General features: G+C 48.8%; 1 pseudogene; it reads left to right on the top strand.

Moving 5' to 3' along the window:
• The first annotated feature begins 4,914 nt into the window (after nt 1-4,914).
• LOC139262251 (probable G-protein coupled receptor 139) overlaps nt 4,915-16,903 on the top strand; it is a 29,647-nt pseudogene continuing 17,658 nt past the window's right edge.

Genomic DNA, 16,903 nt, shown 5'->3' with positions numbered 1-16,903 from the left:
CCCCTTTGGGATTTGTTCGGCTGCAGCCATCTTCCATAGGAACATGGAGAGTCTGCTGAAATCGGTTCCGTGCACCGTGGTGTTTCAAGACGATATCTTGATGACTGGCCGCAACACCACCGAACACTTGCACAACCTGGAAGAGGTTCTCAAGCGACTGGACAGAGTGGGACTCAGACTGAAACGCTCCAAGTGTGTTTTCCTGACGCCAGAGGTCAAATTTCTGGGGAGAAAGATTGCTGCTGACGGCATCAGGCCCACAGACTCCAAGACAGAGGCCATCAAGAATGCACCCAGAGCACAGAATGTGACGGAGCTGCGTTCGCTCCTGGGAATCCGCAACTATTTTGGTAACTTTCCACCGGGCATGAGCACTTTGCTGGAGCCATTGTATTTATTGCTACGCAAGGGTGACGACTGGGTTTGGGGTAAATCTCCAAGTGACAGCCTTTAACAAGGCTAGAAACATGCTATGTTCTAACAAGTTACTTGTATTGTATAACCCATGTAAATGTTTAGCACTAGCTTGTGATGCATCTTCGTACGGGGTCAGTTGTGTGTTACAACAAGCCAATGTGTCAGCAAACTGCAACCGGTTGCATATGCACCCAGAAGCTTATCTAAGGCTGAAAGAGCTTACAGTATTGTTGGGTAATAGGTATTAGCATGCACATATGGGGTTAAGAAAATGCATCAATACCTATTTGGACTCTGGTTCGAGCTTGAAACCGACCACAAGCCGCTCATTTCGCTGTTCTCAGAAAGCAAGGGTATTAACACCAATGCTTCGTCCCGCATCCAAAGATGGGCACTAACGTTATCTGCGTATGACTATGTAATGCGCCACAGACCAGGCACTGAGAACTATACTGATGCCCTTAGTCGGCTACCATTATCCACCACCGGGGTAGAAATGGCGCAACCCGCAGATTTGCTTCTTGTAATGGATGCTTTTGAGAGCAAGGGGTCACCTGTCACGGCTCGCCAGATCAGGACCTGCACTAGCCAGGACCCTGTGCTGGCACAAATAAAAAGCTGCGTCCTCAATGGGAGATGGTTGGCGGTTCCCGGGGAAACGCAAGACGAAATTAAGCTGTTCCACCGACACAAGGTTGAAATGTCCATCCATTTGGACTGTCTCCGATGTTGGAATCATGTAGTTTTGCCAAAAAAAGGCAGGAAAAAGTGTATACGCGGCCTTCACAGTACCCACCCAGGCATAGTCATGATGAAGGCTATCACCAGGTTGCACGTTTGGTGGCCCAGCATTGACTCGGAATTGGAGTCATGCGTACACCAATGTAACACTTGCTCACAGTTGAGCAATGCACCAAGGGAGGCCCCACTGAGTCTGTGGCCATGGCCCTCCAAACCGTGGTCCAGGGTCCACGTAGATTTCGCTGGCTCCTTTCTAGGAAAAATGTTCCTCGCAGCAGTGGACGCTTACTCTAAATGGATTGAATGTATATTAACGTCATCATGTACATCCACTGCCACCGTTGAAAGCCTCCGGGTCAATGACACCAATGACATAGGTAAAAAACTAAATGAGGTCCTACAAGGCGAATTTAGGGAGCTAGGAGCTAAATTAATAAGTAGGACCTCAAAATTAGTAATCTCAGGATTACTACCAGTGCCACATGCTAGTCAGAGTCGGAAACGCAGGATAGCTCAGATGAATACGTGACTTGAGGAGTTGTGCAGAAGGGAGCGATTCAAATTCCTGAGACATTGGAACCAGTTCTGGGGGAGGTGGGACCAGTACAAACCGGATGGTCTGCACCTGGGCAGGACCGGAACCAATATCCAAGGGGGAGTGTTCGCGAGTGCTGTTGGGGAGGATTTAAACTAATAGGGCAGGGGGATGGGAACCTATGCAGGGAGACAGAGGGAAATAAAAAGGAGGCAGAAGCAAAATATAGAAAGGAGAATATTAAAAGTGGAGGGCAGAGAAACCCAAGGCAAAAAACAAAAAAAAGGCCACATTACAGCAAAATTGCAAGCCTCTGTGCCTCAATGCGAGGAGTATTCGGAATAAGGTGGATGAATTAACTGCGCAGATAGCAGTTAACGGATACGATGTGATTGGCATCACGGAGACATGGCTCCAGGGGGACCAAGGCTTGGAACTCAACATCCAAGGGTATTCAGCATTTAGGAAGGATGGACAGAAAGGAAAAGGAGGCAGGGTGGTATTGCTGGTTAAAGATGAAATCAATGCAGGAAGGACATTAGCCTGGATGATGTGGAATCGGTATGGGTGGAGCTGCGGAATACCAAAGGACTGAAAACGCTAGTAGGTGTTGTGTATAGACCACCAAATAGTAGTAGTGAGGTTGGAGACATCATCAAGCAAGAAATAAGGGATGTGTGCAATAAAGTTACAGCAGTAATCACAGGCGACTTTAATCTACACATTGATTGGTCTAACCTAACTGGTAGCAATGCAGTGGAGGAGGATTTCCTGGAGTGTATTAGGGATGGTTTTCAAGACCAATATGTCGAGGAACCAACCAGGGTGCTGGCCATCCTAGACTGGGTATTGTGTAATGAGAAGGGACTAATTAGCAATCTTGTTGTGTAAGGCCCCTTGGGGAAAAGTGACCAGAATATGGTAGAAATCCTTATTAAAATGGAGAGTGACAAAGTTAATTCGGGAACTAGTGTCCTGAAATTAAGGAAAGGTAACTTTGACGGTATGAGGCGTGAATTGGCTAGAATAGACTGGCAAACAATACTAAAAGGGTGGACGGTGGATAAGCAATGGCAAACATTTAAAGATCACATGGATGAACTTCAGCAAATGTACATCCCTGTCTGGAGTAAAAATAAAACTGGGAAGGTGGCTCAACAATGGCTAACAAAGGAAATTAAGGATAGTGTTAAAGAACATAATACATAAGAACATAAGAACATAAAGCCAAGGAAGAGGCATATAAATTGGCTAGAAAAAGCAACAAACCTGAGGACTGGGAGAAATTTAGAATTCAACAGAGGAGGACTAAGGGTTTAATTAAGAGGGGGAAAATAGAGTATGAGCGGAAGCTTGCAAGGAAGATAAAAACTGACTGCAAAAGCTTCTATAAATATGTGAAGGGAAAAAGATTAGTAAAGACAAGCGTAGGTCCCTTGCAGTCAGATTCAGATGAAAGTATAATGGGGAACAAAGAAATGGCAGACCAATTGAACCAATACTTCGATTCTGTCTTCATGAAGGAAGATACAAATAACCTTCCGTAGGTACTAGGGGACAGTGGGTCTAGTGAGAAGGAGGAACTGAAGGATATCCTTATTAGGCGAGAAATTGTGTTAGGGAAATTGATGGGATTGAAGGCCGATAAATCCCCAGGGCCTGATAGTCACCCGAGGTGATGAAAACTACTGTATTAATGCAAGTGCATTCCTTTAACTTCGCTGCTCCTCTTAAAAAGATGCCATGGGTTCTTTTACGTGCACCTGAGATGGCAGACAGGGGCTCGGTTTCTCATCACATCTGAAAGACAGCACCTCTGGCAGTGCAGCTCTCCCTCAGTACTGCACAGCAATACAAGCCTGGATTTTGTGCTCAAGTTCTAAAGTGGGGTTTGAACCCACAACCTTCTGACTGAAAGATGAGAGTACTACCAATGAGCCAAGGCAGATACTTAACATAACAATAATCACTTAAACAACGTCATTTATACAACACCTTGAACATAGAAAAACATGCTCACGAGGTGTAATCAAACAGAAATTGAACCTGAGTAAAGTTGGAGAAATTCAGAGGGGTGACTAAAAGCTTGGTCAAAGAGATGGATTTTAAGGAAGGCGGAGAGGGAGTAGAGATGCGGGGGGGTTAAGGCAATGGTGACTGAAGGCTCGGCCACCAATGGTGGTTTAAAGGGAGAGGGATGCACAAAAGACCAGAGTCAGAGAAAAGGCCCATTGTGGGATGGGTTGGAAGGGTTGTATTCTGTTACAGAGATGGGGACTGGTGAAGCTGCAAAGGGATTTAAATATGGGGATGATCATTTTCAATTTGAACCATCGGAGGACCAGAGGTCAATGGAGGTCAACAGAGGCAGGGGTCATAGGTGCCTGGGACTTGGTGTGGGGTAGGGTCCGGGCTGCATGAGCAGTTTTGGATGAGCTGATGTTTGTAGAACGTGGAGCACAGGAGGCCAGCTGGGGGAATGTTGGAGTAATTGCGAATAGAAGTGACAAAGGCGTGGACCCTCTTTAAAACCCATGTCTTTATTCACCCATCCTCATCTCTCATTCCTTTGCTGAGCGCCATCTTCTTTATGTTTCTGTGAGGCACCTTGGGACAGTGTTGTATGTTATAGGTGGTGTATAAAGGCAAGTTGTTGTCCCAACACACAGGTGTCCACAGGTAGCATCATCTACAATGTGTACGTCCTGTATGATTTATAATCTCAATACAAAATGAGGTTAGAAGAAGTTTAGATTTTTTTAATACCTAAGCTCATAGATTTCAAAGCACAGAAAATAAGGAGTTTTTTTTTTAACTCTTTCCATGTCAAATACACTAGGCAAATACTTGAAAAACTGTCTAAAAATCACAGATGTTTAATAGTGAATTAAAAGGACATGGTCCGTAGATAATGTTAATACCATAGATGAAACTATCTATGTTTGATGGGTCAATAATACTTTTCTAACAGGATCACATTTATAGATATTTTCCATGGAGTATCTTGTTTTGAGACTGTGTAAGCCCCAGTTAATTATAATCACATGATTGTCTCCACTTGTTTGTTCCATGAACTGTAAGTAATATTAAAAATGATGTAACTGAATTATCTCACTGGAGATTTCCCTCCTGTATAAATACGAGGTTCCTCTCGATGTATCATGTAATCAGGCAGAGTTGTTGCTTCCGGCATCTACAGAAACCATCACACCTCACGGAAAATGCGTGAACCAACAACACTCCATCAGATAGAAGACATTTACTACCCTGTTCTTGCAGTTATTGGAGTTCCTGGTAAGCCAACAAATCATTTAATACAAGCAAATTACTTTTGACATGTAAATTTATTCATGTTATTTTGAAATGTATCATTTCTTTGAACTTTAAAATTCTGTTTAATACCTAAGAACATAAGAAATAGGAGCAGGAGTAGGCCATTTGGCCCCTCGAGCCTGCTCCACCATTCAATAAGATCATGGCTGATCTCCTACCTCAACTCCACAATCCTGCCCTATCCCCACATCTCTTGATTCACTTAATGCCCAAAAATCTGTTGAACTTCCTTAAATATACTCAACGACTGAGCATCCACAGCTCTTTGGGGTAGAGAATTACAAAGATTCACAATGCTCTGATTGAAGACATTTCTCCTCCTCTCAGTTCTTAATGCCTAGCCCATGACCCTGAGACTACGGCCCCTAGTTCTAGCCTCTGCAGCCAGATGAAGCAGCCTCCGAGCATCTACCCTATATAGCCCTCAAGGAATTTTATACATTACAATGTGATCATGTAAGATTTAGGATCACAGGTCACACACAGATACCTAATGGGGCTTAGGAGTTTTAAGGTATTTTATTAAGGATCTACAGTTTAAAGCATAATCAGATATTACATGTAGTTAGGATAAGTATAATAGATATACAACCTGTAACAAGGAGCGATGTATGACCCCCGAAGCGGAATGCCATGACCGGATGGATGGATGGGCTGACAGAGGGTTAGATGCCCAATGAGACAGCGCAGAGGTCTCAGTTCAGCAGTCACTTCTCCTGGTCCATCCCTCGAGCTGTTGGGGATGTTAGGTTATTCACCAGCATGGATCTATCCCGGGGGATAAACTTGATCAGGGTGTTGAGTTATTCACCAGCATTTGTCCACCCTGAGGAAGCCTTTGCCCCTCGCTGACTGACCATTTCACTCTCGGCCTTCTATCTTTATACTCTATTTCGGTGGGGTGGTGATTGCCTGGTGTCAATCATTTTGTCCCTCACCTATGATCTAATTATTCCTCCCTGCCTGGCTGACAAGGCCTGTTCTCTTATCTTTCTGGGAAAATGCCTTATGTTTTCGTGGGTTCCACGCTGTCTGTAAATCCGGTCTTCTCCAGAGCAGTCCCATGATTTCCTAACGTCATGTGCTGTCTTGCATTTTGCAACCCTCTTCTCACTATTGTGTTTTGGCCGAGAGGCCATTTGTCTCAATATTTGTTATCTTACCTTGCTGACATTCTTGTCATCTGTTCACGAGTGCATTTTATCATTTCTGTTCTTTAAGAATTTTTGTATTTAATAGCTATTTCTTACAATAACCCCATTTTGGGTCGAATAACTATTTTCCCTCTCATTCTACTGATCTCCAGAGAATATAAACCCATTCTACTCAATCTCTCCTCATAGGACAACCTTCTCATCCCTCGAATCAATCTAATGAATCTTTGTTGCACTCCCTCTAAGGCAAATATACCCTTCCTTGGATAAGGAGACCAAAACTATGCACAATACTCCAGGTGTGGTCTCACCAAAGCCTTGTACAATTGCAACAAGTTTTCCTTACTCTTGTCCTCCAACCTTCTTGCAATAAATGCTGACATACTATTTGCCTTCATAACTGTTTGCTGTTTCTGCAAGTTAACTTTCTGAGATTTGTGTACAATGACACCCAAATCCAACTGAATACCAACATTTTCTAGTCTCTCACCTTTCAAAAAATACTCAACTTTTCTATACTTCTTATCAAATTGGATCATTTCACATTTTCCCTTGTCTACTGCAGTTGAACTTTCTATATCCCGATGCAGCACCCTCACTTGCCCACCTAACTTTGTAGTCAGAAACCTTGGATACATTACACTTGGTCCCATCATCTCAGTCATTCCTTTAGATTGTAAATAGCTGAGGCCCAGGCACTGATCATAGTTTAAACCTGCGAATCTGAAAACTGCCCGTTCATTCCAACTCTCTGTTTTCTGTCCGAAAGCCAATTCATGCTACTCCCATTCCCTTGAGCCTTAATTGTGCAAAAATCTCTTATATGCGGATGATAAAACAGCGCCAGGGTCAGTGCAAGACCAGTGGGAGATAAAAGCTGGGAGCTGGGAGCAGCGGGGGATAAAAGCTGGGAGCTGGGAGCAGTGGGGGATAAAAGCTGGGAGCTGGGAACAGCGGGGGATAAAGCTGGGAGCTGGGAGCAGCGGGGGATAAAAGCTGGGAGCTGGGAACAGCGGGGGATAAAAGCTGGGAGCTGGGAGCAGCGGGGGATAAAAGCTGGGAGCTGGGAGCAGTGGGGGATAAAAGCTGGGAGCTGGGAACAGCGGAGGATAAAAGCTGGGAGCTGGGAGCAGCGGGGGATAAAAGCTGGGAGCTGGGAGCAGTGGGGGATAAAAGCTGGGAGCTGGGAACAGCGGGGGATAAAAGCTGGGAGCTGGGAGCAGTGGGGGATAAAAGCTGGGAGCTGGGAGCAGTGGGGGATAAAAGCTGGGAGCAGCGGAGGATAAAAGCTGGGAGCTGGGAGCAGCGGGGGATAAAAGCTGGGAGCTGGGAGCAGCGGGGGATAAAAGCTGGGAGCAGTGGGGGATAAAAGCTGGGAGCAGCGGAGGATAAAAGCTGGGAGCTGGGAGCAGCGGGGGATAAAAGCTGGGAGCAGCGGGGGATAAAAGCTGGGAGCAGTGGGGGATAAAAGCTGGGAGCAGTGGGGGATAAAAGCTGGGAGCTGGGAGCAGTGGGGGATAAAAGCTGGGAGCAGTGGGGGATAAAAGCTGGGAGCTGGGAGCAGCGGGGGATAAAAGCTGGGAGCTGGGAGCAGCGGGGGATAAAAGCTGGGAGCAGCGGGGGATAAAAGCTGGGAGCAGTGGGGGATAAAAGCTGGGAGCAGTGGGGGATAAAAGCTGGGAGCTGGGAGCAGTGGGGGATAAAAGCTGGGAGCTGGGAGCAGCGGGGGATAAAAGCTGGGAGCAGTGGGGGATAAAAGCTGGGAGCAGCGGAGGATAAAAGCTGGGAGCTGGGAGCAGCGGGGGATAAAAGCTGGGAGCAGTGGGGGATAAAAGCTGGGAGCAGTGGGGGATAAAAGCTGGGAGCTGGGAGCAGCGGGGGATAAAAGCTGGGAGCTGGGAGCAGTGGGGGATAAAAGCTGGGAGCAGCGGAGGATAAAAGCTGGGAGCTGGGAGCAGCGGGGGATAAAAGCTGGGAGCTGGGAGCAGCGGGGGATAAAAGCTGGGAGCTGGGAGCAGTGGGGGATAAAAGCTGGGAACAGTGGGGGATAAAAGCTGGGAGCTGGGAGCAGCGGGGGATAAAAGCTGGGAGCTGGGAGCAGTGGGGGATAAAAGCTGGGAGCAGCGGAGGATAAAAGCTGGGAGCTGGGAGCAGCGGGGGATAAAAGCTGGGAGCAGTGGGGTTAAAAGCTGGGAGCTGGGAGCAGTGGGGGATAAAAGCTGGGAGCTGGGAACAGCGGGGGATAAAAGCTGGGAACTGGGAGCAGCGGAGGATAAAATCTGGGAGCTCGGAGCTTCATCAACGGACGGACCTGTGAGGGGAGAGAGAAAAAAAAATCAAAGTGTGACATCACAGGAAAACAGGTAAGTGATTAGCTGGTGAGTATTTCTCTATTTCTCTCTTTCTTCTAAACTTGGGAATTGGTTTAAATTAGGAGCCATGGTTCAGGTTAAAAACTATACGTAGATATTGTGATATTTCAAAGTGTGAAATTTAAATCGTTAAACAAAGTACAATAGAGATTGCAGGGTAGGCGGTGACCCAGCTGTGGAGGCTCGGTCATTGAATATATTTAAGGTGGAGATAGACAGATTTTTGAGCGATAAGGGAATCGAAGGTTATGGGGAGTGGGTGGAGAAGTGGAGTTGAGGCCAGGATCATATCAGCCATGATCTTATTAAATGGCGGAGCAGGCTCGAGGGGCCAAATGGCCTACTCCTGCTCCTATTTCTTATGTTCTTGTGGCACCTTATTGAATGCCTTCTGAAAATCCAAATATACCATATCCACTGGTTCCCACTTTTCTACCCCATCAGTTACACCCTCAAAAAACTCTAATACATTTGTCAAACGCAATCTCCTTTTCATAAAACTGTGGTGCCAATGCCGAATCATATTATGATTTTTTAAGTGCTGTGTCCCACATAATAGATTCTAGCATTTTCCCTTCTTCTGATGTCAGGCTAAGTGACCTATAGCTCCCTGTTTTCTCTCTCCCTCCTATCTTGAACAGCAGGGCTATTTGTGACCATCCAATTCACAGGAACCATTCCAGAATCTAGCGAACTCTGGAAGATCAAAGCCAATAGAAGAAAGAAGAAACATAGAAACATAGAAAAATAGGTGTAGGAGTAGGCCATTCGGCCCTTCGAGCCTGCACCGCCATTCAATAAGATCGTGGCTGATCATTCCTTCAGTACCCCTTTCCTGCTTTCTCTCCATACCCCTTGATCCCCTTAACCGGAAGAGCCATATCTAACTCCCTCTTGAAGATATTCAGTGAACTGGCATCAACAACTCCCTGCGGCAGGGAATTCCACAGGTTAACAACTCTCTGAGTGAAGAAGTTTCTCCCCATCTCAGTCCTAAATGGCCTACCCCTTATCCTAAGACTATGTCCCCTGGTTCTGGACTTGCCCAACATCAGGAACATTCTTCCCGCATCTAACCTGTCCAGTCCCGTTAGAATCTTATATGTTTCTATGAGATCCCCTCTCATCTTCTAAACTCCAGTGAATAAAGGCCCAGTTGATCCAGTCTCTTCTCATATGACAGCCCAGCCATCCCTGGAATCAGTCTGGTGAACCTTTGCTGCACTCCCTCAATTGCAAGAACATCCTTCTTCAGACTAGGAGACCAAAACTGAACACAATATTCCAGGTGAGGCCTCACTAAGGCCTGTACAACTGCATTAAGACCTCTCTGCTTCTATATTCAAATCCCCTAGCTATGAAGGCCAACATACCATTTGCCTTCTTTACCGCCTGCTGTACCTGCATGTCCACTTTCAGTGACTGATGAACCATGACACCCAGGTCTCGTTGCACCTCCCCTTTTCCTATTTGCCGCCATTCATATATTATTCTGCCTTCGTGTTTTTGCCCCCAAAATGGATAACCTCACATTTATCTACATTATACTGAATCTGCCATGCATTTGCCCATTCACCTAATCTGTCCCAGTCACTCTTAGCATCCTCGTTACAGCACGCACCGCCACCCAGTTTAGTGTCATCTGCAAACTTGGAGATATTACACTCTATTCCTTCATCCAAATCGTTAATGTATATTGTAAAGAGCTGTGGTTCCAGCACTGAGCCCTGTGGCACTCCACTAGTCACTGCCTGCCATTCTGAAAAGGACCCATTTATCCCAACTCTCTGCTTCCTGTCTGCCAACCAGTTCCCTATTCACGTCAGTACATTACCCCCAATACCATGTGCTTTGACTTTGCACAACAATCTCTTGTGCGGTACCTTGTCAAAAGCCTTCTGAAAGTCCAAATACACCACATTCACTGGTTCTCCCTTGTCCACTCTGCTAGTTACATCCTCAAAAAATTCCAGAAGATTCGTCAAGCATGATTTCCCTTTCATAAATCCATGCTGACTCGATCCGATCCTGTCACCGCTTTCCAAATGCTCTGCTATTTCATCCTTCATGATCGATTCCAACATTTTCCCCACTACTGATGTCAAGCTAACCAGTTGAAAATTACCTATTTTCTCTCTCCCTCCTTTTTTAAAAAGTGGGGTTACATTAGCTACCCTCCAGTCCATGGGACTGATCCAGAATCGATAGACTGTTGGAAAATGATCACCAATGCATCCACTATTTCTAGGGCCACTTCCTTGAGCACTCTGGGATGCAGACTATCAGGCCCCGGGGATTTATCTGCCTTCAATCCCATCAATTTCCCTAACACAATTTCCCGCCTAATAAGGATATCCTTCAGTTCCTCCTTCTCACTAGGCCCACTGTCCCTTTGTACCTTCGGAAGGATATTTCTATCTTCCTTCGTGAAGACAGAACTGAAGTATTGGTTCAATTGGTCTGCCATTTCTTTGTCCTCCATTATAATTTCATCTGAATCTGACTGCAAGGGACCTACGTTTGACTTTACTAATGTTTTTCTCTTCACATATTTATAGAAGCTTTTGCAGTCAGTTTTTATATTCCCTGCAAGCTTCCGCTCGTACTCTATTTTCCCCCTCTTAATTAAACCCTTAGTCCTCCTCTGTTGAATTCTAAATTTCTCCCAGTCCTCAGGTTTGTTGCTTTTTCGAGCCAATTTATATGCTTCTTCCTTGGCTTTAACACTATCCTTAATTTCCTTTGATAGCCATGGTTGAGCCACCTTCCCAGTTTTATTTTTACTCCAGACAGGGATGTACATTTGCTGAAGTTCATCCATGTGATCTTTAAATGTTTGCCATTGCTTATCCACCGTCAACCCTTTGAGTATTGTTTGCCTGTCTATTCTAGCCAATTCACGCCTCATACCGTCAAAGTTACCTTTCCTTACATTCAGGACCCTAGTTTCCGAATTAACTATGTTATTCTCCATCTTAATAAGGAATTCTACCATATTATGGTCACTTGTCCCCAAGGGGCCTCGCACAACAAGATTGCTAATTAGTCCCTTCTCATTACACAATACCCAGTCTCGGATGGCCAGCTCCCTGGTTGGTTCCTCCACTATCACTGCAGCCACTTCTTTTAAAACCCATGGGTGCAGGCCAGCAGGTCCAGGTGATTTGTCGGCTTTCTCAGGACCCGTTCATTTTCAGAACAAGAGTTCATCAACCATCACCAATTCTTCCATCGCCCCAGCTTCCTGCTCCCTCACACACTCTCAACTGCGTCACTACAGAAAAATCTGAATTAATTCTGATGTTCACCTTCTTCAGCATACAACGGGCCCTCATCTGGTCTTTTCCGCTTTTCTTAGGTTTCATGCTATTCATTTATTTACCAATTTCCACGGTAGTGAATGATGTTTGACATATATTTTCAGAACAAATTACTGACACAGTTTAAAGGATTGAATTGCATTGTATTTGTGGTCAGTGAAGCTTGTGAGTATTAAATTCCACATACATTCATCTCAAACTATTGTTGTCATTGGGATCTCTCTCTGCAATTCCCTTGCTCTCTGGAATTCATGGCTCGAGAGGTCGAATGGCCTACTCCTGCTCCTAATTCTCATGTTCTCTTATGTTCTCGTATGTTCAAGTACTTTTTAAATGTGATAAGGGTTTCTGCCTCTACCAACCTTTCAGGCAATGAGCTCCAGACCCCCACCACCCTTCTGGGTGATTTTTTTCTCCCTCTTCTTCCCTCTAATCCTTCTACCAACTACTTTAAATCTATGCCCCCTGGTTATTGACCTCTCTGCTGAGGGAAATACATCCTTCCTATCCATTCTATCAAATCCTCTCATAATTTTATACGCCTCAATAAGGTCTCCTCTCAGCCGCTCTATTCCAAAGTAAATAACCCAGCCTATCTAATCTTTCCTCCTCGATAATATTTTCCAGTCCTGGCAACATCCTCGTAAATCTCCTCTGCACCCTCTCTCGTGCAATCACATCCTTCCTGTAATGTGGTGACCAGAACTGCATGCAGTACTCAAGCTGTGACCTAACTAATGTTGTATAGAGAACATAAGAACATAAGAATTAGGAACAGGAGTAGGCCATCTAGCCCCTCGAGACTGCTCCGCCATTCAACAAGATCATGGCTAATCTGGCCATGGACTCAGCTCCTCTTACCCGCCCACTCTCCATAACCCTTAATTCCCTTATTGGTTAAAAATCTATCTATCTGTGACTTGAATACATTCAATGAGCTACCCTCAACTGCTTCCTTGGGCAGAGAATTCCACAGATTCACAACACTCTGGGAGAAGAAATTCCTTCTCAACTCGGTTTTAAATTGGCTCCCCCGTATTTTGAGGCTGTGCCCCCTAGTTCTAGTCTCCCCTACCAGTGGAAACAACCTCTCTGCCTCTATCTTGTCTATCCCTTTCATTATTTTAAATGTTTCTATAAGATCACCCCTCATCCTTCTGAACTCCAATGAGGAAAGACCCAGTCTACTCAATCTATCATCATAAGGTAACCCCCTCATCTCCGGAATCAGCCGAGTGAATCGTCTCTGTACCCGTTCCAAAGCTAGTATATCCTTCCTTAAGTAAGGTGATCAAAACTGCACGCAGTACTCCAGGTGCGGCCTCAGCAATACCCTGTACAGTTACAGCAGTACTTCCCTGCCTTTGTACTCGATCCCTCTCGCAATGAAGGCCAACATTCCATTCGCCTTCCTGATTACCTGTTGCACCTGCAAACTAACTTTTTGTGATTCATGCACAAGGAAAAAAAAAAAAAGGGGGGAAAAAAAAGGGCCTTGTAAATGTCTGGAGTGTCACCCAGGTCGGGTGGCACCGTTTAATGTTTTATGTTTTGCAGGTGAACTCCAAAAAGAGTTTCATGCACAAGGACCAATTGTGGAGCAGTGGAGGCGTGTCCTGCTCAGTAGGAGCTGAGCTGCAGAGAGAGGAGCAGCTACCAACCTGTGCTCCTGCCTGGAGAGCCCTGAGAACAGCCCAGGAAGAGAAGGAAGGAAGGGGCTTCACCACCAACTTTCACCCAGAGGGAGAGGAGGAAAAAGCAGAAAACTTTAACAACTTTTACCATTCTGCAAAGAGTTGGAGAGAGGGGGAAAAACCAACAACAAACATCCAGTGTGGAAGGAGGGAGACTCTACCATTCTACAGGTGGGTGTTGTGCAGTCCCAAAAAAACTTTGTTGAATCGGTGGGGGGAGAAAAGAAGACCACTGAGGGCCGGAACATCGCGGGGGGTGTGTGTGTGTGGAAAGTGTGTGTGGGGGCCTTGCTTACAACTAGGCCCCACACACAATTGAACCCCCCCCCCCCCAATTGCCTAGCCTGGGATAGCTGGAGCTACCAGGCTGAAGATTTTCTTTTCCTTAAATACCCTATTAAACATCATTAGGAGTGTGTGCCTGGTGGCTCGAGCTGCCCCAGGTGAAGACATCTTCTCCCCTCACCTGAAGACCACCCCAAAGACTTTGTGTTTTGCCATCTGGGGATTGCACCCACCCACAGCTGCGAGGGGAGACCTGCCCTCGCAGTTCCCCCCCCCCTTCCCACCCCCCTCTCTCTTTCTCTGTTACTCTGTTTCTCCCCCCTCTCTCTGAGGCCCCTTTCTCCTAATTTAAAAAAAAACAATTGAGACAACTGAGCAGAGGGAGCAAGGCCCCTCCCAATTGCCAACTAGGGGAGAGGTGCCTCGTTAAGGGCTCCTCTGCTCAGTTAATATACGAGGCCAATAAAGACCATTAAGGCCTGTGACTTTGGGGTGGGTGTAGCCCTTAAAGGGACCCCGTGATGGCGACCCCATCCACGCCGGTGGCAGGGCCAGCGAGGACATATGCGCAGGTGGCAACCGCTTCCACGGCACCTCCTGCGCCACCCGCTGCCCTGCCACCATTCAGATTAATCACCAAAAAACACGGGGTCAAGAGCTACACTCACCCCACAATGACCATCGAGGAGTGCGTGCGGGCGATGGCTGGGGTAGTCGGCCCCTCGGCCATTGTCGCAGCCTCCAAGATGTCTGGGAAGGCCGTGTTCTTCCTGGGGTCGGAGCGGGCGGTGTCCCTGGCCCTTGAAAAGGGGCTCACGGTGGGCGGGACGTTCCTGCCGGTGGACCCTCTCGAGGCCACCGCGCAGAGGGTCATCGTGTCAAACGTCCCGCCCTTTGTTTCCGCTGAGCTCCTCCTCCCTCACCTACACCAACTGGGGGAGGTAAGGTCGGGGATCAACCCCATACCGCTCGGCCTCAGGGAGAGCAGCCTGCGCCACGTGTTCTCCTTCCGCCGCCAGCTCTTTGTCCGGCTGGCGCGGGAGGAGACGACGGAGGGGAACTTCAATGTGGTGCACGAGGGGACTGCCTACCGCGTCTTTTGGACGTCGGACGGCGTGCGGTGCCATGCCTGCAGGGAGGTGGGGCACGTTCGCAAGAACTGCCCCGCCTCCAAGGCCGCCAAACCACCGAAGGTGGCCAAGGCTGGCGCCGCCGCCACCCCTCCCCCTAGTTGCGTCCGCGTGCCGGGAGCCGTAGGTGCGCGGGCATCGTCGGAGGCCTTTGTTTTCGGGGCCTCCGGCGGGGGGGAGGGAGAGCGTCCGAACGGAAGGAAGGCGCGGGACAAGGAGAAACATCTAGAGGCGGGTCCCCTCAGTGCGCCAGAAAGATTGACCACCGCGCTCGGCCCAACCCAGCCACCGGCGAGCGCGGGGTGCCCTGAGCCCGTGCCCGAGCCCTTGAACAACACCGCAGAGGGGCCCGGGCGCGTGCAAGAAAAGAAAAAGGGGGGGGGGCGGAGCGGGAGGCCTCGGCAGACATGGAGGTCTCCCTGCCTCAACGCACCTCCAGCAACAAAAGGAGGCGCCGCTCCGTTGAGGCGGAGGGGGAACAACATCCCTCCGCGGAGGAGTCGGTGCCCGCCGCGTGTCCCGCGTCCCCCACCAGCGCCCCCAAGCAGCGCTGTAGGCGGGAGGAGTCTGTCCCCGGGGAGGGTGAGACAGTCGAGGCTGCCCAGCCTCTGCCTCCCGGGGATGGCGTGGAAGATCTGCCTGTCGTGGGGGGCGTGGGGACCGCGGAGGAATGCATTGCCGCCGGGCCGGGCGCCCCGGGGACTGAGGCGGGCGGGGCCGAAAAGGCCGAACCTGAGCCCGCCCAGCCAATACCCAACTTCCCCCGGGAGTCGCTCGACCCGGCAGAAACCGAAACAAATGTTTATTATGACACTGTAGATGCTGGGCCGGGGGTGGCAGCGGGGAGGGGGAGGAACACCCACCCTCGCCCCTTACTTTGGAGCTGGTGCACTTGGGGAGCCTGGGGATTTCCTATGGCCGGGTCTCTCCTTGTTCCCCGGTTCCTGGGGCGGAAGGGGAACCCCTTCCGCTGTCATTTCCCGACCCAGCACCATTTTTAAAAGAGCCCAGTGGGGACTCCTCTGCTGACGATCCTGGGGGTGGGATCGGGGCAGAGCCAGGGCCGGTTGGAGCGGCCGGTTCATTTGCCGTACCTTGTGCGGTCGATGGGCCGGCTGCTGGCGGCCACCTCCCGGAGGAGGACGGGGACTTGGTGGGGGACGCGGGTGAAGACCTAGAGACCACCGCCAGCGAGGCGGTGGATCTGCTCGCGGCCGCCGCCGAGACCATCCTCATTCCTGCAAAGGAACTCCGGGACTTTTTGGCCCAGAGCCGGGGTCGCTGCAACCAAGCCCGACTGGCCCTGGAAAAATGGTCCGAGCCAGAGCTGATCAAGGGGTCCGTCCGCGCCGCCGTTAAAACCTTGGCCGCGGGCAGGCCCTTGACAAAGGCGCAACACCTTGAGCTGCGCGAGCTCGAGGGACTCCTCGCTGGGCTGCGGAGGGAGCGGAGTTCAACAAAAGACTCCGCTCCCTCCCCCACAATAGGTTAAGGTAGAGCTTGCACTATGCTTTTGCCATGAAGATAACCATAGCCAGCCTCAACATCAACGGCGGCAGAGGGGCACGCCGTAGATTTGACAATTTTTCGCTCCTGTGGGAGGGGAAATATGCGGTGTGCTTCCTGCAAGAAACCCACACCGTTCCGGGAGACGAAGCCACGTGGCTCCTGGAATGGCAAGGAGAGGTCCGCATGAGCCACCTCACCGCCATTTCTAGTGGGGTGGCCATCTTGCTGGGCCCGCATTTTCAGCCGGAGATCTTGGGGGTCGAGGAGCCCGTGCCAGGCCGCTTGCTGCACGTAACGGTTCGCCTGGGGGACGTGCCGCTCCATCTCGTGAACGTGTACGCCCCTCAGCCCGGCCCGCAGCAAACGCGCTTCTTTGAAGAGGTGTCCGCTCTTCTTGGCTCCGTCGACGTCGG

Source organism: Pristiophorus japonicus, chromosome 4 (assembly GCF_044704955.1).
Source record: "Pristiophorus japonicus isolate sPriJap1 chromosome 4, sPriJap1.hap1, whole genome shotgun sequence".
In the NCBI taxonomy this organism is placed as follows: Eukaryota; Metazoa; Chordata; class Chondrichthyes; family Pristiophoridae; genus Pristiophorus; species Pristiophorus japonicus.
This window is presented reverse-complemented; position numbering and strand designations above follow the sequence as displayed.